The sequence below is a fragment of the Mauremys mutica genome, chromosome 3, assembly GCF_020497125.1.
Source record: "Mauremys mutica isolate MM-2020 ecotype Southern chromosome 3, ASM2049712v1, whole genome shotgun sequence".
Taxonomy (NCBI): domain Eukaryota; kingdom Metazoa; phylum Chordata; order Testudines; family Geoemydidae; genus Mauremys; species Mauremys mutica.
The window spans coordinates 172,897,135-172,922,804 of NC_059074.1; the positions used below are offsets into that span (position 1 = coordinate 172,897,135).

A 25,670-nucleotide genomic window follows, 5' to 3' on the forward strand; every position below is an offset into this window, starting at 1 on the left:
GCACAATGTTAGCTTTTATTGCAACTGTATTACATTGTTGACTCATATTCTCACACCCCAGGTCCTTTTCTGCAGTACTGTTTCCAAGGCAGGCATTTTCCATTTTGTATTTGTGTAACTGATTTATTTCTTCCTATCTGTAGTATTTTGCATTTGTCCTTATTGAATTTCATCCTATTTAATTCAGACCATTTCTTCAGTTTGTCAAGATCATTTTGAATTCTAATCCTGTTCTCCAAAATACTTGCAACCCCTCCCAGCTTGGTATCATCTGAAAACTTTATAAGTGTGCTCTCTATGCTATTAAAACGAACTCAGACAGAGGCTAGAAGTAAACTTAATAGTATTTGATACTTCCCATTTTTTGAGGAGGAAGAGGGTGGGAGGTATGGTAACGGAGAGCAGACAAGTAAAAACCATAGTAGCATTATATAAGAGAACAGAAAACAAGAGGCAACAAATTAGTTGTTCTTGGAGGAGTCAGATGGTGGAATGGAGTTGAACCAGGAGGAAATGCAGTCTTTGACATTACAAGGAAGTAATGGGAATACTCAAAAGCCATAAAAGTATATTCTCACTGCTAGGGTAGGTAGTAAGGCTTTAGAAATCAACTCCAGCAGGCCAGTAGAAAAGCAGGTGGTGGGGGTTCCTGGTGGTGGGCAAACCCACTGGAATTCATTATCCTCAGGCTGGAGTGCCTGGTTCATTTGAAGCATGAGAGCATGAGTAGGCCCTGCACCCCTACCCAATCGAAGCAGGGAGCCTTATGGAGGTGGTAGCAGGACCAACTGTGAATTAGATTTTAAAAACAGCAAATCTGTAACTTATCTAATATTTATAAAGCTCAAGATCCTTTCTCTCTCCCTTTTTTTGCCCCTCAGTGGCTTTGGCCATTCACTTCTTACAAATTTGGCTTTTCTCACCACTTCATCGATGTGTATTTTCAAGCTTTTAATTTTTTCCTAATAGCTGGAAACTGTATGAATAAGTACAGTAAGCTATTGTATAAGTAACTATATTCAAGGTCTTGTTTCCTGAGATGCTCTTTTATTTTTTGCTGTCCTGAATGTGTCCTATACAATGTTTAGAGAGACAAGGTGGATGAGGTAATATCTTTTACTGGACCAACTTCTGGCGGTGAAAGAGACAAGCTTTTGATCCAACACAGAGCTCTTCTCTGGGTGAGCCCAACAAAAGTTGTTCCAGTAAAAGATATCACCTCATTCACCTTGTCTCTCTAATATCCTGGAACCAACATGGGTAAACACCTTCCCCAACCATGGCCTAGGCCCACAAACATTCAGCTAACAGTATTCCTAACACTCAGCCATTCTCTCTCAAAACTGTGGCACAGGCAGAAGTTCTGTCATCCTGGAGACCCACTCCCTGGCTCTGAATAGTTTCCTAACATATTTGGCTTCAGTTTGGGCCTTTTGCCAGGTCCACCACAATTCAGCAGGTCAAACCAAGCATAATATCCAGTTATTGTACAATATTAGAAAATCACCAGTTAACTAAACCTTGATCACAGAGCAGGCCACAAACTTGACCTTAAGGTTTCTTGCATAACTATATGTGGTAACCGAAATCTCTCTTTTAACCTGCACAGCTTTTTTAAGAAACGGGACAAAAACACTTTACAATCTGCTTAAGAGAACATTTTTGCTCTTGAGTTTTTTGGCATCTATTTTAAATCAGATCTATTTATTGAAGGATTACTTTAAAAACAGGAAATGGTATGTGATTATTTTTTCCTTTCTATCCTAATATCTTTACTAGCAAGGTAAGCTTGAACTGGAAAAAAAAAGAGAGAGAGAGAGAGAGAGAGAGCGCATTCATAAAGGCTTACAAACTGTAGGAAAGTCCTGTGACTGAACTTGATAAAAGCATAGGCTAATTATTCAGCCAACATTATGGGCTGTACAGTTGACCTTCAGTACATTGCCTCTGCAAGTCCAACAGCTGAACCTAACTTACATAATCTACATGGGTATTGGCAGCCGTCCGAGGCTGTTTGCTTTGTAGGAGCTCCCTCCCCTTCAGCGAAAATCCAGGCAATTAAGGTTGCTTTTAAGAAGCCTGTTTCATGTCTCTACTACAGTGATTTTCAAGCTGTGATCTGTGGGCCCCTGGGTGTCCGCAGATTATGTCTAAGGGGTCCATGAAAGGTTGTTGTTACCACAGAACAGTGGGTTTCAACTTGCATTCCACAGACCCCTGGACAGGGAGGCAAAGACTATGTCTAAGATTTCCAAAGGGGTCCACACCTCCATTTGAAAGTTTTCAGGGGTCTGCAAATGAAAAAAGGTTGAAAACCACAGCTCTAATACATATTTCCAGAAAGGAGTAACTTTGATATAACGTGCTTGGCTAAAATACACCAGGTATGTTTTTATATAAACCTTTTGTTTTTTCCACCTGCATTTTTTCACAGTTTTAACTACCCTTCAGCACTTAGCAAATATTTCAAGCTCAAATAATTGCTTATTAAAAGGTACATTTAAAGGACTAGGAAGAAATTGCCTAAAATAAAACACAATGGTAGGACTGCTGGCATTCATTATGTTTTGAAGATAACTCTGAGAAATTGCCACCCCCTCATATCAATGGGGAAAAACATGATTGAAGCTGCACAGTGCTAGACAGCCCTGGGTGGGAGTGAGGGGAAAGGGTGGTGGTGAGTGCCGGAATGGGCCCATCCAAAGCTTCTCTAGCTCCCATTGGCGAGCCAGAGGGAGATGGGAACTGATTAGCTCCTTGCCTTCCCTCCATTAATTTAAACTGTTTCCCGGATCTGTTGGAGCCTCTCATTCTCTTTAGGTGCCCCACTCTCCCTCTCTGTAGTTGTAGTGCAGAAGCTGCATTTTATTGTAACATACTGCGGGGCTGACTGGACTCCTGTTTTGAGGGTCTGGAAGGAATTTTTCCTATTGGGGTCAAATTGGGAGGAGCCTGGTGAGTTTTTTTGCCTTCCTCACAGCATCATGGAGGCATAATAGGTAACAGAGGAGTAGGAATTAAACATTATTAATAACTTTAAGAATGTTTTAATTCATTGCAACTTGTGGCCTGTGTCAAGTGTGGATAGAAGACCAACATGGCCAGCACCAGAAGTAAAGGAGACCTGAGATTTTGCTCGTGTATGGGAGAAGAGTAATCATGAAATCTTGCAGACTGAGGTCCCTCTGTGGGTATTCCCTGTCCTCCATGCAGAGGGGTGAGTGAGAGAATTCAGAAGAACGAACTGAAACTTTGGGGTAGGCTGAATAGAATCTAACCTTAATTATGGGTTATGTGTTGGGAGCCACATTGGACCCACTTAAATGGCTGGTATGTGAGAGTCTTGGGTGATGAGGTGGATAGCGTCCCTTGCCAGTGTAAAGTGAATAAAGTTGCTGCCTGGTGTTTAAATCCATCCCTGTGTCTTCTTCATTCATCTCCCTGTCCTGATCAAGTAGAAGACTCATTGCATATAGTTCACGTGAACTAGCTAAAGAGTAAAGTTAAAAGCAGTTGCAGTTCGTAATGGGGAAGCCATTTTTGCTCAGTTGGAGGACCAATGCAATGAGTTTTTGTAGATGGGGGTGGTGCTTGGATAGTTATTAAATCAAGATTGTAGAATTATTAGTCATAGCAGTATATTAATACATTGTGCTATGGTAATGCGTAAAGGCCCCATTTGGGATTAAGCCCCCATTGTTGTGTGCACTATACAAACACTGGAAAGAGATAATCCCTACTCTGAACATTTACAATCTAGAGACAAACAGATAATGGTCAGAGGATGTAATGGGCTAAGGTAGCAAATGAATGTCATGAAGAATTGGCACAGCTTTGTTAGTTGCATGCTGTGACACTGGTAAACCGGATGCCAGCTCTTGCCAAGTCTGTAGGCATCACACAGACAAATTCATCACACAGGAAACCAGATCAGCTCACCTGTATGTTATTGTGGTTGAAGACAGGTGTTTAACTTGTAAGGATGTGTTTAGTATTTAGACTCTATACAATGTTTGTAAGCTGCTGCATGCATTAATCTTACTTGTAATGCCTGTATTTCATGCTACAAGGTAAAATGAGTTTGTCTTATAATTGTAAAAGTGCCTGCTCTGAAATTGTGAACTCAGACAGGAAGTGTGTGTTCCCCATCCAGGAGGATTATCAGAATTAAGTGGGCCATTGTAGGACAAAAGCTTTGTTGGTTGCTCCATTTACCCATGGAGAATTACATGCAGAAGACCTCTTCCCATCAATTTGAATGCTGGAAGGGGAAATAAAGATAGTTGACATGAAGATTTTTCATCTCTTTGTTCTTTGGACTCTTACAAGGGCTGGCCTAAGAAACAAAAAAGCAGAGATCCCCAGGTCAACCTGGGTTAATCTCTGAGAAGACATTCAGTTCTGACAGATAACTACATGTCTCTCACCTTTTGGAACCATAGACTGAACTCATTTCTGCATGTATGTTGCATGTTTTAACCTGTAAATCACTGTCATTTCTTTTTCCTAGTTAATAAATCCTCAATTAGTTTCCTATAGTATTGGATTGTCTTGTCAACATGGCATTGTCTCTGGTGTGAGATCTAAGGTACAAATTGATATCTCAGGTGAGTGACTGGTCTCTTGGGTCTGGAAGCAACCTGAATATTTTGTGATTTTTGGTGTAAGTGACCCTTTATCATTAAGTCCAGCTTGCCTGGGTGGCGAGATAGACTGGTGAGCCCCAGGGGACTGTCTTGAATCCATGCTAAGACTATTATACTGCCTCAGGAGTTCACATTTGTTACTGGATTGGTGAAATCTACTTATAGAACATACCACCAGTTTGGGGTGTCTGCCCTGCTTTTGACAGTCTGCCCTGAGGTAGGCACTTATGGTCTTAAACCATTCCAGACAGCATGACACATGCATTGTAAGATTTTTATTAATTGAGTTTAGAGGTAGGGAGAAAAGGAGTGGGAACTGAAAAGGGACAGCTTGTTACCTTTCTAGCCATAATCAGCAAGCTGGATTTTGCAGGCATCATGGCACAAGTGAGTCCTAAGGAGGGATTTGAAGGAGGATAAGTTAGTGGCTCTTTGGATTTTATCAGGGATTTCATAAAGGCCAGCATGAGAGAAAATATAGAAGCAGTTAAGGGAGAAGCTCACTGGTGTGTGGTAAAAGCAGGAAATGCTCGTGAAGTGAATGGAGGCATGATGGCCGTCTTGGTTTTGTAGCTGAAGCCAGTAATTTAGATTCTTGCAGTAACAGGATATGTTTGCTAACCACCTTTGTTTCCAGGAGAAGGATGCGTGAGAATGGTCATGGAGTGCACAGCTGTAACTGAGGGCAGAATCTGGAGAAAGTAGTGTTGCACTAGTGTTACAGATGGCATAATCAGGGCCGCCCAGAGGATTCAGGGGGTCTGGGGCAAAGCAATTTCGGGGGCCCCTTCCATAAAAAAAATTGCAATACTATACAATACTATATTCTCATGGGGGCCCGGCACAAATTACCCCACTTGCTCCTCCCCTCACCCCAAGGGTGGCCCTGGGAAAAATAAACCTTCTGCATCTCGGCACAAATCCAGTTTTGAGAAAACTTCTTTACAAGGTATCACTGGTTCTCAGCATCAGCTAGTGCTAAAAGGCACTAAAGCTCATTAAAAGGGTTGGACAAATATTTTCCGTCAAAACTTTTTCTGGATCAAAAACTAGGGGTTTTTAAAAAGCAGAAAAAAATCACGGACAATGTCTGCTTTCCTTCAAAATTTGTTGTGGTTTTTTTAATTGAAAAGCTGAAATTAGTCTGCCAAAACCTGAATATGGTTTGGGGTTTCAGAAGTGTGTGGCCAAATATTTGCTGCTTGCTGTGTTTGATTGTTTAAAGAAACAATAAAAAAATTCTGCTTAAAAAACATCCAAAACTTTTGAACCACCTCAGCTTGTGACCAAACGCCTGAGCCCATCCTGTCAGAGATTTGTCCTGGTTTCTGATACTCTGCTGGCTTCCTTGACTCATATCTGTCTCTATAACTTTGGGTTCATTTAAGTTAGAACATAAAAACAGCCATACTGGGTCAGACCAAAGGTCCATTTTGCCCAGTATCCTGTCTACCGACAGTGGCCAATGCCAGGTGCCCCAGAGGAAGTGAACCTAACAGGCAATGATCAAGTGATCTCTCTCCTGCCATCCATCTCCACCCTCTGACAAACAGAGGCTAGGGGCACCATTCCTTACCCATCCTGGCTAATAGCCATTAATGGACTTAAGCTACATGCATTTATCTGTTTCCAAGGGTATGTCTACACTACAAGAGTAGTTCGATTCAACTTAAGTCGAATTTGTGGAATCGACCTTACGAAGTCAAATTTGTGTATCCACACTAAGGACACTAATTTGACTTTGTGAGTCCACAATAACGGGGCAAGCGTCGACTTTGGAAGCGGTGCACTGTGGGCAGCTATCCCACAGTTCCCGCAGTCCCCGCTGCCCATTGGAATGCTGGGTAGAGCCCCCAATGCCTGCTGGGGGAAAAATGTGTCGAGGGTGCTTTTGGGTAACTGTCATCATTGAACCGTCACTCCCGCCCTCCCTCCCTGAAAGCGCCTGTGGGCAATCTGTTCGCGCACTTTTCTGGTCAGTGACAGTGCGGACGCCACAGCACTGCGAGCATGGAGCCCGCTGCAGTTATGGCCGTTGTCAACTCCTCGCACCTTATCATCCACCTCTTCCACAGTCAGCTGCTGTTCCACCCCCTCGCAGTCTCCCCCGACCCTTGGAATTCTGGGTTAAGATCCCAGTGCCTGATGGGGCAAAAATCATTGTAGCGGGTGGTTCTGGGTAAATGTCATCAGTCATTCCTTCCTCCGGGAAAGCAGCGGCAGACAATCATTTCATGCCCTTTTTCCCTGGATTACCCTGGCAGACGCCATAGCGTGGCAACCATGGAGCCTGTTTTGACTTTTGTCACTGTCACCGCATGTGTACTAGATGCCGCGGACAGAGGCGATTCAGCAGCGCTACACAGCAGCATTCATTTGCTTTTGCATGACAGCAGAGATGGTTAGCAGCCGTTCTGTACCGTCTACCATGCCATTGTAAATTGGCAATGAGATGACGGTTACCAGTCCTACTGCACTATACCTTCTGCTGCTGTCATAGGTGCCCCTGGCCAAGATCAGCCGGGGGCGCAAAAGACAAAACTGGGAATGACTCCCCAAGACAATCCCTCCTTTATGGTATCTAAAAATAGAATCAGTCCTGCCTAGAATATGGGGCAAGTGTACTAGGGTTCCAGTGTATCAGAGAACTAGAGAGCACAGCCGCTCCGTGTCAGATCATGCAGGAATGATGAGCTGCATGCCATTCACAGGGGGTGCTCCTGCAACAACCCCACCTGTAGCTTCCCTCCTACCCCAGCCTTCCTGGGCTACCGTTGCAGTGTCCCCACATTTGTGTGCTGAAGTAATAAAGAATGCAGGAATAAGAAACAGTGACTTGTTAGTGAAATGAAATGAGGGGAAGGCAGCCTCCAGCTGCTATGATAGTCCAGACAGGACATTAAGCAGTGTGGGGGAGAGGAGACCAGCATCCTGCTGCTATGATAGTCCAGGCAGTACAGAATCTTTTCTTTACACATGAAGGGCGGGGGCTGATGGAGCTCAGCCCCCTGTTGCTATGATGAAGATGGTTAGCAGGCCGTCTACTTATGGGCTGATGACGAGGACGGATAGCAGTCCTACTGCACTACACCATCTGCCACAAGGCTGATGATGAGGATGGGAGCGCAGTCCTACAGCACTACACCATCTGCCACAAGGCTGATGATGACGACGGATATCAGTCATATTGTACCGTCAGCCACCCATGAGGCGGGGTGGGGGAGGATGCTACAGTACAGTGCCGCAGCATCGCGTCTACCAGCAGCATTCAGTACACATAGGGTGACATTTAAAAGAGTCAAGAGACGATTTTTTTCCCTTTTCCTTCTGGGGGTGGGGGGTGGGGGTACATTGACGAGCTATGCCCTGAACCGCCGCGGACAGTGTGTTTGACCCTACAGGTATTGGGAGCTCAGCCAAGAATGCAAATGCTTTTCGGAGACTGCAGGAACTGTGGGATAGCTTTGCGTCCTCAGTCCCCGCTCCCTCCCCTCGTCAGGGAGGAGTACAGAATTCGAACTAAAGAGCCCTCTAGGTCAAACTAATTAGCTTCCTGGTGTGGCCGGGTGCACGGTTAAGTCAAATTAACGCTGCTAAATTCGACATAAACTCCTAGTGTAGACCAGGCCCAAGAGACTGGCTGCATGGGGTCCCTCACAAACTGAAGATGGTTACTGTGGGTTTGTCTTTAGTATAGCTTATGTACATACTCCACAAACTGAGCATTTGAGCTTGTTCCAGAATCTGGGATGAGCCTATGTTGTGAAAACTGAAATGCTCAAAATAGCACATGCATGTGAATGGACACAGGGTGCTAAAATTAAATTAACCCAGGGCTTCTCAAACTGGGGGTCAGGACCCCTCAGGGGGTCATGAGATTATTACTGGGGGTCACGAGCTGTCAGCTTCCACTTCAAACCCCGCTTTGCCTCCAGCATTTATAATAGTGTTAAATATATTAAAAAGTGTTTTTAATTTAGAAGGGGGGGGTGTCGCACTCAGAGGTTTGCTATGTGAAAGGGGTCACCAGTATAAAAGTTTGAGAACCACTGAATTAATCCCTCTGGAGCCACAGGGAATGCAGGGGAGGGGGGTCTCCTTTGGTAGGGTTGGGAAGGATATTGCTCTTCTCATGTGATCCCTCCCCCAGTGGCTAATTTTAAAGGAAGCTACCCTCCCCTGATATGAATCTCCCTATGGCACTGAAATTAAATATAGACTATAATTTGGCATTTGAGAAGTGAAAGGGATGGTAGCCCTAATGGAAAAGCTAACAACTTGGCTCTTCTGCAAGCCTCAAACTGATGAATGAGCTTTAAGGTAGGGAAGGCTGTGCTCCCAAACAGCCTGGCCCTGCCCCCTATCCGACCCCCACCCACTTCCTGCCCCCTGACTGCCTGCCCCGCCTCAGAATCACTGACCCATCCTGCTCCTTGTCCCCTCTCTGTCCCCCAGAGATCCTGCCCCCAATCACCACCCCGGGACCCCACCCCTGCTCCCTGTCCCCTGACTGCCCTGACCCCTATCCACCCCCCTCCCCCGCTGAGTCCTGACAGACCCCTGGAAAGCCCACCATCCAACCTCCCTGTTCCTTGTCCCCTGACCGCCCCCCCCCAACCTCTGCCCCCTCCCTGTGCCCTGACTGTCCTCAGGACTTCCTGCCCCTTAGCCAAGCCCCCCCGGCCCTGTCCCCTTACCCCCGGCTCTCCCCTCACCCGGAGCTTCAGCGCATCCAGGAGCTTCCCTCGACAGCTGCAGCGTGGCTCTGGCAGGGCCCCTGAGCCCTGCCCTGCTCAGAGCCGCGTGGTAAGGGGGCAGGGCTGTGAGCTCCAGGCTGAGCTCAGCTCCCTCGGCTCTGCCTGGAGCTCGCAGCCCCACCCCCCCTCACCGCACGGCTCTGAGCGGGGAGGAGCTCAGGGGCCCCGCCAGAGCCACGCTGAAGCTGTCTGGGACACAGCTGGATAGACTGAAGCTCCGGGAGAGGGGTGGAGACGGGGTCGGGTGGGGCCGGGGAGGGAGCCTCAGCCATTCTCGTGGGGACCCTGCGGAGCCCAGGGCCTGGGGCAAATTGCCCCACTTGCCCCCCCCCCTCTGGGCGGCCCTGGGCATAATATGGCCTGCAGAATTTTTGTTATCAGTGATGACAAGGGCGTGGGGATAAGAGCTTTATTTTCAAGTCAGCTGAATATGCATGTTTGGCCGTTAGCATTTTTGTTGTTGTTGTTTTTAACCTTTAAACTGAGCAAATTTGATCTGGAGAGACAGGAGGGGCAGCAGGAGGGCCTCTAGTAGTTAGCACAGCAACTGCATTGTATCTGCTGGGCCTGTGTAGCTATCTTAGGTACTTGTATGGCCCTCATTACAGTTATGTGCTCACAGTCCTTAATGTATTTATCGTCTCAGCTTCCTTGTGACAAAGGGAAGTACTGTTATTCTCATTTTACAGATGGGGAACTGAGGCACAGAGAAACTAAGTGACTTGTCCAAGGTCACACAGGAAGTTTGTGGTAGAGTAGGGAACATCATCTCAGCTATACCCTCTCCTCCTGTCACAAACAGAGTTTGCTGTGAGTTGGTGTTGGCCAGGACCGCCCAGAGGGGGGTGGGCAAGTGGGGCAATTTGCCCCGGGCCCTGCAGGGATCCCCAGGAGAGTTTTTCGGGGGCCCTGGAGCGGGGTCCTTGACTCACTCTGGGGACCCCAGAAAACTCTTGCGGGGCCCGGGCCCCCAGAGCTTCTTCCGCTCCGGGTCTTCGGCAGTGGGGGGTCCTTCCCCCCGGGACAGAAGGACCCCCCGCCGCCGAATTACTGCCGAAGCGGGACCCGCCGCCGAAGTGCTGGGTCTTGGGTGGTAATTTGGCTGCAGGGGGCCCCCGCCGTGGGTCTTTGAGGCACTTTGGCGGCGGGTCCCGGAGCGGAAGGGCCCCCCGCTGCCGAATTACCGCTGAAGCGGGGGCCCCCTGCCGCTGAAGACCCCAGGCCCCCTGAATCCTCTGGGCGGCCCTGGTGTTGGCAGGGCCACCCAGAGCAGTTGATCTTGAAGTTAGCACCAAAATAAGAGACATGGGGCAATTCAGACTTCTCAGAACATTATTTCAGGCTGTTTGCAGACATATATAATATATATATATATATATATATATATAATATATATATACAGCAGACTATGTATCTCCTGCATTAGTTAAACTGCTTTCAAGCGTTTCTTTGCAACCATGATAACTAGAAACTTACTTTTTTTCTTTTTTAAATATGAGCTTTGATTAATTAATTATAGGTCTCCTGGAACTGGGTCTCTACGCATGGGGCTATATTGCCTACATCATAATCCGACCCAGAACATAGAATTTAATTTCAAGAATTTCACCTAGGATATGATGATCAGTAGAATTCAACTTTGTTATGCAGCAGGAAAAAGGAGAAGAAAGTTCACCACTTTTTGGTCTCTCTTGCTATCCTGAGGATCCTTCAAGATCTGGTTAACGCATTAAGCTTTTTTCTATGAGAGATTATTCAGCAAGGAACTCTGCAGCATGAACATTAAATATTTTTAAAGTTCTGGATTTATTCCAAGGGAAAGCTTTTGTGCTAAAATGTTTAACTTGGGATCTCAGTTTCTTTACAGGAGTATATTTCATTTTATGAATATAGATAAATATTAATATTGTCCCTTAGTTTTTATGGGACAAGAGAGAGTTCCCGCACCAATAAAATGCAACATTCCATTGGCAAGATAAACCTTTTTAATTAATGTACCATCTCTGCAATTATATAAAAATGATCTAGTAAAGAGCAAAGTGCTTGCAAAGAAATGTATGTGCTAACTTCCCCTTTACAAATTTTCTTAGTGTTTATTTTACTTTGAAATGTTTATTGATAACAGAGTGATATAAAACCATGCCATCTGTGATTTGTTTATATAGCTTACTTTATTGGTTAGTTAATATTTTAATTCTGGCTATAGTTTGTAGAGATTTTACATGGCTTTATGGGAAGTGTGTGATATGTAGAAGAGAAATTGGTAAATAGGGAAGTAAAGATAGAATCATATTGGAAAATATGATGGTACGTATGTAGTCCACTTTATAGAATAATGTGTTTGATATTTCTGAGGATCATTTAAGTGTTCTCTTAGGCTAAGTCACCAGAAGAGGGTGGGGGTTTTTTGTACAGAACTTCACAACGGGAACCCAACTTGTCTTGCATTTCCAATCACATACATTCCTTCTGTCAGCCCTGAAAGATATTCCGTGTAGGCTAAATATATTAGGAATAAAAAAGGTCCTAACCATAGTATTGGTCCATTACCAGATGGAAATGGTACAATTATCAATAATGCAGGAAAGGCAGAAGTGTTCAATAAATATTTTTGTTCTGTATTTGGGGGGAAAACAGATTATGTAGTCACATATGATAACACTCTTTCCATGCCACCAGTATCTCAGGAATATGGTAAACAGTAGCTACTAAAGTTAAGCATTTTTAAGACAGCTGGTCTGGATGGCTTGCATCCAAGAGTTTTAAAAGAGTTGGCTGAGGAGCTTGTTGGACCATTAACGGTGAGGTTCAATAAGTCTTGGAACACTGGGGAAGTCCCAGAAGACTGGAAGAAAGCTAATGTTGTGCCATTTTCAAATGGTAAACTGGATGACCTGGGGAATTAGAGGCCTGTCAGTCTGACATTGATTCCAAGCAAGATAATGGAGTGGCTGATGCAGGACTCAATTAATAAAGAATTAAAGGAATGTAATATAATTAATGCCAATCAACACAGGTTTATAGAAAATGGATATTGTCAAACTAACTTATATTTTTTGATGAGATGACAAGTTTGGATGATAAAGGTAATAATGCTTATGTAATATAACTTTTGTAAGGCATTTGATTTGGTACTGCACAAAATTTTTATTAGAAATCTAGAACAGTATAATATTAATATGACACACATTAAGTGGATTAAAAGCTGGCTATCTGATAGCTCTTAATATAATTGTAGGCAGGGAATCATCATCTAGTGGGTATGTTACTGGTGGGGGGTTTGCAGGAGATCAGTTCTTGGCCCTACACTATTTAACAATGTTATCAATGAGTTGGGAGAAAACAAAATAATCTGTGATAAAGTTTGCAGATGACATGGGAATTGGGGAATGATAAATTATGAAGAGGACAGGTCACTGACACAGCGCAATCAGGATTGCTTGGCAAACTGGGCACAAGCAAACAATATGTGTTTTAATATGGCTAAATGTAAATGTATACATCTAGGAGCAAAGAATGTAAGCCATACTTAAGGATGGGGAACTCTATCATGGGAAGCAGTATATCTGAAAAAGATTTGGGGGTCATGATGGACAGTGACCTGAACATGAGTTCCCAGTGAGACACTGTGGCAAAAAGAGCTAATGCGATCCCAGGATGCATCAACATCAAATACAATACCTCTGTATTTGGCACTGGTGTGACCACTGCTGGAATACTCTGTTCAGTTCTGGCATCCACCATTCAAGAATGATATTAATAAACCGGAGAGGGTTCAGAGAAGAGCCATGAGAATAACCAAAGGAGTAGAAAACATGCCTTATAATGATAGACTCAAGGAGCTCAATCTATTTAGCTTAACAAAGAGAAGGTTAAGAGGTGTATTTTTGTAGTCTGTAACTACTGCATGTGAAACAAATATTTGATAATAGGCTCTTCAGTCTAGCAAACACCATTATAAAATAATCCAGTGACTGAAAGTTGAAGCTAGACAAATTCAGATGGGATGAAAGGTTTAAGTTTTAAACAGTGAGGATAATTAACCATTGGAACAATTTACCTAGGGACATGGTGGATTCTCCATCACTAGGAATTTTTAAATCAAGATGGGATGTTTATTCTAAATTATATGCTCTCTAGGAATTAGTATTGGGAAATTCTATGACCTGTGTTATACCAAAGGTCAGACTAGAAGGTCTATGAATGCTTAATAACATGTTAACTGGATGTGATTAAGGTTAAGTACAACCAGATAACATAGTTAAACATGATTGGCCCCATCCAGAATTGGCCCGAAGTCTTATTTAAATTATTTTACTTAAAACATATTAATTAACATGTTTTAAAACTTGACCTGTTTTCCTCACCTAATCATGGCTATCGAGGCAAGACAGAATGGAGCAAAGTCTCACAGCAATAAATTACAGCAGAAGTCTGGGCAGATGTCCTTAATATTAAAAAAAATGTATTTACAAGTTACTCTGCACATCATTTGTATTTTCATATAGTTTACTATTTTATATTTCTGTGTCTTGATATAATGGTATGTGGAGTGAAGCCAGATATTTGAAGCCAGTCAGCTCCACTTCTTTCCACATGATGTGGAAGCATCAATCTGGAGGACTATTTTACAACAAAATATAATCCTTTGTAGGTACACATTCCAGTCAAGCTGATGATTTCCTTTTTGCAAATTGGGATGAATCTAAAATTTGAAAAATTGAGTGCAATTTATGTTATTGGTTTTTTTACTTTTATGGCAATGGAAGTTATATACCATAATTAATATATGGACACAAGCTGTGGCTTCAGAGCTAACATCATGGAAAAAAACTATTAACTGAGATTTTGTTGTTTGGAAACTCAGACCTATTATCTGTACCCCAGAAAGACTCACAAGTAAGTGATAACATTTCTAGCAGAAGATCAGACTTCTGTATTCATTCTTAATTCCTTGAATTATTGCCCTACTTTAATTTGTCCGCAACTTCCTCCCTTTGCTTTCAGAACATAATACAGTATCATTTCTATAATAGCCCTGTTGTGATAACATTTTATTGATTATAACTGTTTAAAAAGGGGGGGAAAGGAGGTTTATATTGTGCATTGATAACATCATATTTTTAAAGAGTGGTGATGTAACAAGATTCTTGAATGGGTAATATAAAATGTCTTTTATACTAATAAAGGACCCTTTCAGACTCCCAACAAAAGTGAGGAAGTAGATTATGGTTTGTTTGCTCTTTTATGGTGTATTTTTAAAAATACTCCAAGGTTGTTGTTGTTTTTGTTTTAATATATTAAAATTATTTAAAAGTCTCAGAAATGGTAAATTCTTGTTGGATTTAGAGAAGTGAATTGGGTTTTCTCAGCCCTCAGCTGAAGAGATAGAGGTGCTGCATGTTTAGTAAATAAATCTCTTTTTTCCCCCAAACTGAATGTAGAGGTTTCAAGTTAAGTAACTGTTAAAAAATGGGGAAGAGAGGGGTTTATCAGAACTGCCTTTTATTTTTTAATTTGACTTCATTAGGAAGTTCTGTTTAAAAACTAGCAGCATGCTTAGGATCTCCGGGAATTTTAAACTGTCTGAGTAAAAATGATATCCCCCTCAATTAGGAACATTTCTCTTGCTTGATGCTTGTGATATCCTAAGCTTACTAGTTCTCCATTTGTCTACTGAGATTTCCAGGAAAAGCAGAGTAGACAAGACTTGAATTTCAAATGTAGAAAAGCAAGCAGAAAACCCTGTGAAAAATAGAAAAAAAGACAAAAAATTCTTAGGCTTTCTTTATATATCATAAAGAAGCAAAAAAAAAAGTGATAAATCACTCTTTCTTCCTTGAAGATCATCTTTAAATAGGGTTGATGTAACAACAGAATTTGGCTCATTATGTCCAACCTAATTTTTTGACTTGCACTATAAATTGTTGTTTTATTTATCCTTAGAAGCATCTCTATTTTTGTGTTCTGCAAAACTTATTCCTAAATCCATTTAAGTATTTTATTTTATTTTATTTAAGACAGTAAATTCCAATACAGAATGGTCATATTAGCTGCTGTCTCATAACTTTACATTCAAAATACTCTGATGATTAATGCCGCTTATGTCTGATGATTAAATTATGGGTGCTGGCCACCGCTTTTTAGAAGAAGCACAGAATACAAAGTGTTCCCCCTCTCCCGCCCCCGCTGATGATATATACTGCAGAAACAAGAATTAATTTGTGGGATACTTTAATTTTTATTAACATTTAATGAGATGACTTTTTGGTTGATATATATTTTCAGAACTAAACAGTAAGTCTGATTTTATGTAACTAGAAAGATTTAAAGTGATGAAGCGCTCTTTGACTTGCACAAGAATGAACATTGAAGTGTTTCTGCATACAATCAAGAGACTTCCAGATGAACTCTGAAAAATGCCTATGAGCACATAAGTTTTCGTTGTAATCGGAAAACCAAACCAAAAACACATTGTTGGTGCTGAATTGACCAGATCTCAAGGGCAACACATCGTTTTTACTGTTTATGTTTCAGCTATGTTTCCTCAAGGCATTCGATATTTATTCACATGTGGCATTGTTTGAACAAAAAAAGCTCAGCTAGAGTGATGTGACTAGTGTCAGATGTAGAGTTGTAAGTTCTTCACTAAGTTTAAGCAGTTGTCTGCTATATGTTAAAATTCTGAATTTTTTTCTCTTATTTGCCATTGGTTTTCCCATTAAAACATTTGTGTATAGTTCAGATTATTGATTCAGTGTGCAGCCATACATTATCTGAAAATTAAGAGGATTTTTACATGTTCATGTAGAACACTATTTAGCAAATAACTTCATACCAAGGAAATACGCTGCATTTTCTTACATTATGTTTGTAAAACTGTAAACATGGTATACAGGATTGTAGGCTTCCATGTTAGATTATTTAAAGCTTCAATCGATTCCTGTGTGTCTGTGGACACGTTGTACAGTAGTTAGATATCTTCTGTTAACATTCATAATACACACATTTTCATATTTAAAAATACAAAATAAAAGTAATTTAAAGAATCCTAGGAGCTCTCCAGATCTTTAACAAATTTGGGGACAGTGTTTCAGATTAGTCTAAAGAACAAGGTCCCAGACTAACTGTCAAGGTACATGGATATGAATTCCTCAGAAAGAGTTTGTTGAACTCAGGCTTTGGTTCAAGTTTGTCCCTGGTGCATTTGCAGTCAGAAGGTAGACAGGGAATTAGGCTTAACTGTGTACTTCATATGCTGAATCCTGTGAATACCATTTTGTCTTTTCCCCCCCAGGTTTATCATAAAGGGATAGATCTGAATAAACACAGTGTTTATGTATGTGAGATTTTACAAACTATTGTTAATCCAAGAATGGTCTGGGCTACCAGTCTGCATATGCTCTTTCATTCCAAGGAAGACTAATAAAGAGCTGATGGAGGCTGTGGCTCTGATCCCTCCAGTTGTTCTGTGCTGACTGATCCCATTGAAGGTGCTTGGGCTTTTCACAGGTGCAAGATAACCCTGCATAAAGAGGCTTGCAAGGCTCAGGCCTAAATCATCACTCTTGCTTGAGGGACAGTGCCTGTTTGTTAAACAATTTATCTATATAGAGTTCTTCTTAGACTCACAGCTGGTCCTAGAGGCTGTAGCCAAGAATGCTTTATTCTTCCATCTTCCTCTGTGAAACACATGTCCCTTTCCTTTCAAATGCAGACATTGCTGCAGTTATCTATGGGTACGTCTACACTACGGGACTATTCCGAATTTGCATAAACCGGTTTTGTAAAACAGATTTTATAAAATCGAGTGCGCGCGGCCACACTAAACACATTAAATCGGTGGTGTGCGTCCATGGTCCGAGGCTAGCGTCGATTTCTGGAGCGTTGCACTGTGGGTAGCTATCCCGTAGCTATCCCATAGTTCCCGCAGCCTCCCCCGCCCCTTGGCATTTCCGGGTTGAGATCCCAGTGCCTGATGGGGCAAAAATCATTTTCGCGGGTGGTTCTGGGTACAGCCTCACCCCTCCCTCCCTCCCTGACAGCGGCAGACAACCGTTTCGCGCCTTTTTTGCTTGGTGAACCGTGCAGACGCCATAGCACAGCAAGCATGGACCCTGCTCAGCTCCATACCGCAATCGTGGATGTTTTAAACACCTCGCGCACTCTCGTGCAGTATATGCTGAACCAGGACCTTCGAACCGAGGCGAGTAAGAGGCGGATACGGCAGCGCGGCGATGACAGTGATGAGGACGTGGACACAGAATTATCTCAAACCGCGGGCCCCGGCGCTTTGGAGATCCTGATGGTAATGGGGCAGATTCTATCCATTGAACGCCGATTTTGGGCCCGGGAAACAAGCACTGACTGGTGGGACCGCATTGTGTTGCAGGTGTGGGACGATTCCCAGTGGCTGCGAAACTTTCGCATGCGTAAGGGCACTTTCATGGAACTTTGTGACTTGCTTGCCCCTGCCCTGAAACGCCATAATACCAAGATGAGAGCAGCCCTCACAGTAGAGAAGCGAGTGGCGATAGCCCTGTGGAAGCTTGCAACGCCAGACAGCTACCGGTCAGTCGGGAATCAATTTGGAGTTGGAAAATCTACTGTGGGGACTGCTGTGATGCAAGTAGCCAAAGCAATCACTAAGCTGCTGCTACGAAAGGTTGTGACTCTGGGAAACGTGCAGGCCATAGTGGATGGCTTTGCTGCAATGGGATTCCCTAACTGTGGGGGGGGCGATAGATGGAACCCATATCCCTATCTTGGCACCGCAGCACCAGGGCACCCAGTACGTAAACCGGAAGGGGTACTTTTCAATGGTGCTGCAAGCACTGGTGGATCACAAGGGACGTTTCACAAACATCCACGCGGGATGGCCAGGGAGGGTTCATGACGCTCGCGTATTCAGAAGCACTACTCTGTTTAAACGGCTGCAGCAAGGGACTTACTTCCCAGACCAGAAAATAACAGTTGGGGATGTTGAAATGCCTGTCGTTATCCTGGGGGACCCAGCCTACCCCTTGATGCCATGGCTCATGAAGCCATACACAGGCAGCCTGGACAGTGGTCAGGATCTGTTCAATTACAGGCTGAGCAAGTGCAGAATGGTGGTGGAATGTGCATTTGGCCGTTTAAAGGCGCGCTGGCGCACATTACTGACTCGCTCAGACCTCAGCCAAACCAATGTCCCCTATGTTATTGCTGCTTGCTGTATTCTCCACAATCTCTGTGAGAGTAAGGGGGAGACCTTTATGGCGGGGTGGGAGGCTGAGGCAAATCACCTGGCCGCTGATTACGCGCAGCCAGACACCAGGGAGATTAGAAGAGCACACCAGGAAGCGGTGCGCATCAGAGAAGCTTTGAAAACGAGCTTCATCAATGGCCAGGGTACAGTGTGACTGCTGTGTTTGTTGATGAACACCCAACCCCCTTGATTGACTCAGTCCCTGTAAGCAACTCCCCCTCCCCCTTCGAGTACAGCTTACTTATGCAAATAAAGTCACTCTCATTTAAAAAGCATGAATTCTTTATTGATTCATTATAAAAAGAGGGAGAGAAGTAAGGGTGTGCTTTGGGAGGAGGAAAGGAGGGATGGAGAAGGCCATTAAAAAATAATTCAGAGTAACGGCATCCTTCTGGTTGGGCTGTCCACGGGGGTGGAGTGGGCGGGTGCACGGAGCCTCCCCCCACGCTTTCTTACACGTCTGGGTGAGGAGGCTAAGGAACATGGTGAGGGGGGAGGGTGGTTATACAGGGGCTGCAGCGGCACTCTGTGATCCTGCTGCCGTTCCTGAAGCTCCACAAGACGCCGGAGCATGTCAGTTTGATCACGCAGCAGCCCCAGAGTTGCATCCCGCCACCGCTGATCTTCCTGCCGCCACCGCTGATTTTCCTGCCGGTCTTCCTGCCGCCACCTCTCATCTCGGTTGTCCCTCCTGTCCTCACATTCATCCCTCCTGTCCTCACGTTCACTGGCCTCTTTCCTGTAATTTGAAACCACGTCCTTCCACTCATTCAGATGAGCTCTTTCATTGCGTGTAACTTCCATAATATCCGAGAACATCTCATCTCGCGTCTTCTTTTTCCTCCGCCTTATCTGTGCTAGCCTTTGGGATGGAGGAGGGACGCTTGAAAAATTTACAGCTGCATGTGGGAGATAAATATTTAGAAAGATACATTTTACAGAACAATGGTTATACTCTTTCACAGTGAAAAGCACTATTCACCTTACATAGCACATGTGATTTCCCTACAAGGTCGCATTTTTCATCTTAATAGTGACTGCTTGCATCTCTGGGGTTACAGATCTCAGACACAGGTCCAGGCATCAGGATTCAGCTTGCATGCGGCCATGGTAAGCCACTGTCTCAGTGATTTACCCCTCCCCCCCCAACGCATGGCTAATACCACGCTAGCTCCCTGCTAATCAACAACCTTCCCCCTCCCCCCACCCACTGCTTGTCCGGTAGCTTGGGGAAGATCGCCTCGCCGGTGACCAAACAGAAAAGATCATCGGCATTTCACTCCTCCCCTCCCCCCGCTTTGCTACGTGCAGGAAAGTGTTTTTTTTAAGCTGCTGCATTCCACGAACCCAGTAGAAAAATGGCCACCCCCCTTACTTAAATTCCTGATTTTTAACCAGGTTATCCTGAACGATATCACTTTGCTGAGGATAACAGAACAAGATAAAGAGCGGATGCTTCTTGAATGCCAGCAGTCACCGGGACCATACGCTGCGATGCTTTGCCACGCAATGATACCTGATTACTTGCTACATGCATGGCATGGTAAAGTGTCCTACCATGGTGGGCGGAACAAGGATGCCTTGCCCAGAAACCTTCTGCAAAGGCTTCTGGAGTACCTACAGGAGCGCTTCATCGAGATGTCCCTGGAGGATTTCCTCTCAATCCCCGGACATGTTAACAAACTTTTCTAAGTAACTATACTGTCTGCGAATGCATCCCAAGTCCTCTGGGCAAATCAATCATTAAAAAAGGCTTGCTTAAAAAACACTGTTTGCTATTTGCAAAGGTACACTCACCAGAGCTCCCTTCCAGGGCGTCATTCTCTGGAATAGTTGCTTGTGAGGGCTGGGAGCAGGGTAATTCCGTCAGGGTGATAAAAAGCTCCTGGCTGCTGGGGTTCACGGAGTGCTGTGTGCTCTCTGCGAGGTCTTCCTCTTCTTCCTCTTCATCTTCCCCGTCTGCATAATCCTCAGACATGGCAGAGATTACAACCCCCACCTCGGAATCCACGGTCAGGGGTGGGGTACTTGTGGCGCAGCCCCCTAAAATTCCATGCAGCTCATCATAGAAGCGGCATGTTTTTCGACCTGCCCCGGACCTTCCGTTTGCTTCTTTGGTTTTCTGGTAGGCTTGTCTGAGCTCCTTAACTTTCACTCTGCACTGCACGGAGTCCCTGCTGTGGCCTTTAGCCGTCATAGCCTTAGAAATTCTTTCAAATACTTTTTCATTTCGTCTTTTGGAACGCAGTTCTGTTAGCACTGAATCCTCTCCCCATATAGCGATCAGATCCATTACCTCCCGAGCGGTCCATGCTGGTGCTCTTTTTCGATTCTCAGGAGACAGCATTGTTAACTGTGCTGATGAGCTGTGCGTGGTCACCTGTGATGATGAGCTCTCCACGCTGTCGAAGCAGGAAATGAATTTCAAAAGTTCGCGGGGCTTTTCCTGTCTACCTGGGCAGTGCATCCGAGTTGAGAATGCTGTCCAGAGCGGTCAGTGGTGCACTGTGGGATAGCTCCCGGAGGCCAATACCGTCGATTGCGGCCACACTAACCCTATTCCGATATGTTAATACCGATATTAGCGCTACTCCTCTCGTCGGGCAGGAGTACAGAAACCGATTTAAAGAGCCATTAAAATCGATATAAGGTGCCTCCTAGTGTGGACGGTTGTGGCGTTAAATCGGTTTTAGGCTCCTAAAACCGATTTAAACGCCTAGTGTGGACCAGGCCTATGTCTTTGTCACCTTGAGATGAGAGCATTGTATGTTGTTCTGTGTGGGGCTACATCTTCAGGCCATCCATCCGTAAGCTAAATTGGAGCAGATTGTGTCTCCATAAGTGTTGCTTCATGCAGAGAGCACAGTCTACTGGTGTTCTGGAGTCTGCACTGGTTTCTGTTTAGCTTCCTGATTTTCTGTTTTTGAGCTAAATAGTTTGCGGCCACATTAATCAGCATAGATGCTTAAGCAAATGATCTTCTGGCTTAAAAGAGAAGGGTTGATGGCAGGGTTTTTTCCAAGAGGGGTTCATGCCTGTGGAATTTGCTCCCCTCTTTGGTCCAACAAACCTGATTTAGTAACCTTTAAGGTATACTGCAGCATTCCTCCTTTTGGGAGGTAGTTAGTTGAGGACTCTAGGGAGGTTGGAGATTGTATCATTAGTATACTGGGTCAGAGTCTTTGTGCCTCTAAGAGGCACAGTTCCAAACTCACAGCCCAGAGGATGAGGGGCAAAAGTAGTGTTAAGCCACCCTGGCATCCTTCTGATTGTGGGCTGTTCTAAGGCGTTGTCTAAATTATAACAGCTTGTCCCCGTTTACCTGTGGACAGCAATGCTGCTCAGAATCTCTATAGTGCTACATGGTGCAACCTCACCCCCCAATGCACCCCTTATGCCTGAGCATGTGAGGAGGTGCCTTCTCAGTTCTTGCACCAGGGGAATTTTATCCCAACTGTATCTAGAGGTTGTGCCTCTTTTTGTGGCTCTGGCCCCTTTACCCAGTGTAAAGGGTCCAGAGCACGGGTGAGGATCTCTCTTACTTTTTGGACAAGCAGAATTGTGGCTTGGAGCAGATTATTTGTGTGAACTTTGAATTTTTACATTTGTATTGTACCTATTATATTACTATTATTGCAATTGTTATATGAATGCTTGAAGTTTGGGATAGATACTCTAAAATAAACCTAAATCAATAAACCCCGAAGGAAAAAAAATCAGGATTTGTTGAGGAAATGGTATCTGGCCCTTAACTATTGAAACATTAGCCAGTTCCATATAATAGAGCAACTACTAAAGTTTGGTCACTATGGTATATTATTCAGAAAGTACAGAATATATTGTTATATTATTTCACAGGAGCAGCCAAACATACGTTTGGGAGTCTTCAGAAAGTTCCCAAATTACAAGAACAAAGTGTAGTTGCTGCCAGAAAGCTGGCTGACTTATCCATATTTTGAGCTCATGCAAAACTACTTAACATATTTTCTTCAGTCAGCTCTACAAAAAGCAAATATTAAACACAGTATTACATTCTTAACCCTTTCAGTGCTATTTTGCTCAGTAAATTTGTTTGTCAGGTCATTTCCCTCAGGTTGTTGTTTTTAGTTTAACAACACCTAAAGCTTTTATTCAAGTAATGTTATTCATGTCACTAACTTCTGTCTAGGTATTTATAGTCCTCTAGCCAGCACTGCATAGTGTTACAGATGCTTGGAAACAGCATGGAGGTGTGGGAATAATTCCTGTATTTCATGGTATTGTACAAAACTCAAAGTGCTGTGCAGAAGAGCAGTGCTATTGTCTAGCTGTTTGCATAATGGTACCATTATTAGACATTGGCTAAGGAGGCTGTGTTTTGTTTTCAGGGCTTGAGGCCTTTTATTTTCTGAGACGTTGAGTGGGAGTTTCTTCAGGAAATAAATTTGAACCTGAAAAGCTCAGTATGACTTAGGGGGTTTGCAGCTTAGACTATATGCAATGTGTTTGTTCTGGTCTGTCAGCTTCCTAGACAGAAATGGTGGTAAGCCAAAGGCTGGCTAAGTGATCAGACAGCTCAACTTGTTGCGAAATGTTGGCTCCTTCTTCCCCAGCTGTAGCTATCCAATGAAGGAAGAGGACGTAGAAGATCTGTTATGTTGATTTGATATGTTCCTGCCAACTTCCAAATGTAGGACACAAACTCAAGCAGGGATACAAAAATAATAAAACAGGAAGCTCAAAATGATGTGGGATTAGTTTGATCACAAACATTTCTTGTGACATCACATGAATTTGCATTTGTGATAGGAATAATTTACAAAAGGATAAAGTGAGATCATCAGGGCCGGCTCCAGCTCTTTTACCGCCCTAAGCGGCGAAGCGAAATAAAATAAAATAAAATAAAGCTGATCAGCGGCACTTCGGCGGGAGCTCAATCGTGCCGCTTCATTCTTCGGCGGCAGGTCCTTCGCTCCCTCCCTCCTGCCCCTTTCCATTGGCCGCCCCAAGCACCTGCTTCCTTCGCTGCTGCCTGGAGCAAGCCCTGGAGATCATGCCAGGTTTGTGTGGCGTGAATGTCATTTAATGAGGTATTTCCCTTGTAATGAAGGACAGTAGAGATGCGTGATTGGGACTGGCAAGCAAAACTTCCAAGTTTTATTTCCATATATAAATTAGTAGGTATGTGTGTCAGTCTTTTTGGCTGGTTCTTTCTGGTAAAAATTGGTTTAAAGCTCAAATTAGAACCTCTACTTATGGTATATCTATTAGTGGTTCACAAAACACTGACACTGGCATTCCACCTATGTTTACAAGTTATTTGGGTTGTTGAAAACTCTGGACAGTTTGCCATTCATCTACAATAAAGCCACATTATGAATACTTAAAAGATTTTTTCTATCATACTGCCATAGAATGTTAATTAGATGTTTATTCCATGTTCATTACTATGCAATGTAATGTGTGTCATCACTGTAAGGTTAGTGTAGTGCATGATATTTGCTATCAATATACTCAAACATACAATTTAATCCTCGCTACAAATTTACTAAAATAGCAAATGTTAAACAGCCCTATTAAAGCAAGCTTTGTAACCTAATCTCATACTTCAATAGACAATCTAAAACCACAACTCTGAAAAGTAATTTTAGGATACAAAATTATAAAACTTAAAACCCAGTGATAAAAAACTCAAGATTAATGACAAACAGGGTTTTGGTTTTAATTACACAGACAAAAAGGAACACAATTTGTTCCAAATGGGTATTTAACTCCTCACTTCTGTCTAAAAATTTAGTGCATGAATAGAACTACCATTTTCTTAATCCTGTTCTTTCAAAAGAGCCTATGGAGGAGCACAGTTATGGTTATTTGCACTGTACTATGTTTATAATCCTTGATTCAAATTACATGCTATTGTGTGAAGTTTAAGTTTCCATATTATTAAAGTGGAGAGATATTAAGAGGTTAATGACAGCTTTTCTTAGTTTAGTACAAACTTTCTCTTCTCTCATTTCCCTGCCTTTTGATTGACAGCAAATGACAACTGTGTGTTCTTGTCTGGGTGAAGTATTGAAACTACACAAAACTGTTAGTTGTAGTATGGATTGACATCTGAAAAAGCCAAGAATCTGGAAAATGAGAGAAGTAGAGTACAAGCAAGACACAGTAACATTGTCTGTAGGATGGATAAATCCTTCTTCAAATATTTAGCGCTTGTATACGAGTCTTTTCCAGTCATAATTCTGAGGTTGGGTATTATCCTCATAAATATTTGACCGTGACCTATGATATAGGAACAGTGGTCTATGTGATCAATGCGTGACCTTTAGTCCATGTCCACATGTGACTCACATCTGTCCGAGTGACAACCAGTGTGGAATAATAGTTTAATATTTCTGCAGAAGCAAGCTCCTGAAACCATGCTGAAAAGTATTTGTCTTCCCAGGTACTCTCTAGCCTGTTTTTATAAATTGGTTCTCAGAAAAAAAATTCCTATATCAGGAAAACAATGCTAGAAGGATTCTAGCAAAAATAATATTTCAGCACAGTTATTAGTAGACTTTTCTTTGCAGTACCTGAGTACTGTCTTGTAGTAGGTCACAGATTTTTCTGGTGTCCATTTTGCTCTCTCGGTCAGATGGTGTTTGAATGTTGCACGGATGCTTGAATGTTGCATCCAGTACAGTCCTTCCTGAGGACTGAGTTTTCAACTTTACTAGGAACTAGGGACCTGATTCTGCACTGTACAAAGTACCTTCAACTCTTATTAATGTCAATAGGAGCTAAGAGAGCTTAGCACTTTGCAGGGTTGGGCCTCAAGAACAGAAAAGAGCGAAGGGTCTAAGGGTAACTATCAAAACCATTTCTACTACATGGTAGCAGGGAAGAGCCATTATGGTACAGAAGTTAGCCACAAAGGTCTATTATAAAGATAATTTTTACTGAATTTCCCTACTTTAGTAGAACCTCAATAATATTTTGATATCATCCTCATGTATTGATTATTTCCTCAGTCTCAAATGCAACTGGTCCTAACTT

General features: G+C 43.3%; 1 protein-coding gene across 7 annotated transcripts in view; it reads left to right on the top strand.

Annotated features, from left to right (window-relative positions):
• Positions 1–25,670, top strand: part of PLEKHH2 (pleckstrin homology, MyTH4 and FERM domain containing H2) — a 130,402-nt gene that overhangs the window by 18,986 nt on the left and 85,746 nt on the right. Inside the window, exon 1 of one of the 7 annotated variants that reach the window (XM_045010293.1) lies at positions 14,272–14,302. The exons of 5 other annotated variants lie outside the window; for them this stretch is intronic. The gene's annotated coding sequence lies outside the window, so the exon portion shown is untranslated. Of the gene's footprint in view, positions 1–14,271; positions 14,303–23,607; positions 23,690–25,670 lie in introns of those variants that run through there. One more of the 7 variants, XM_045010294.1, reaches the window with a different exon arrangement.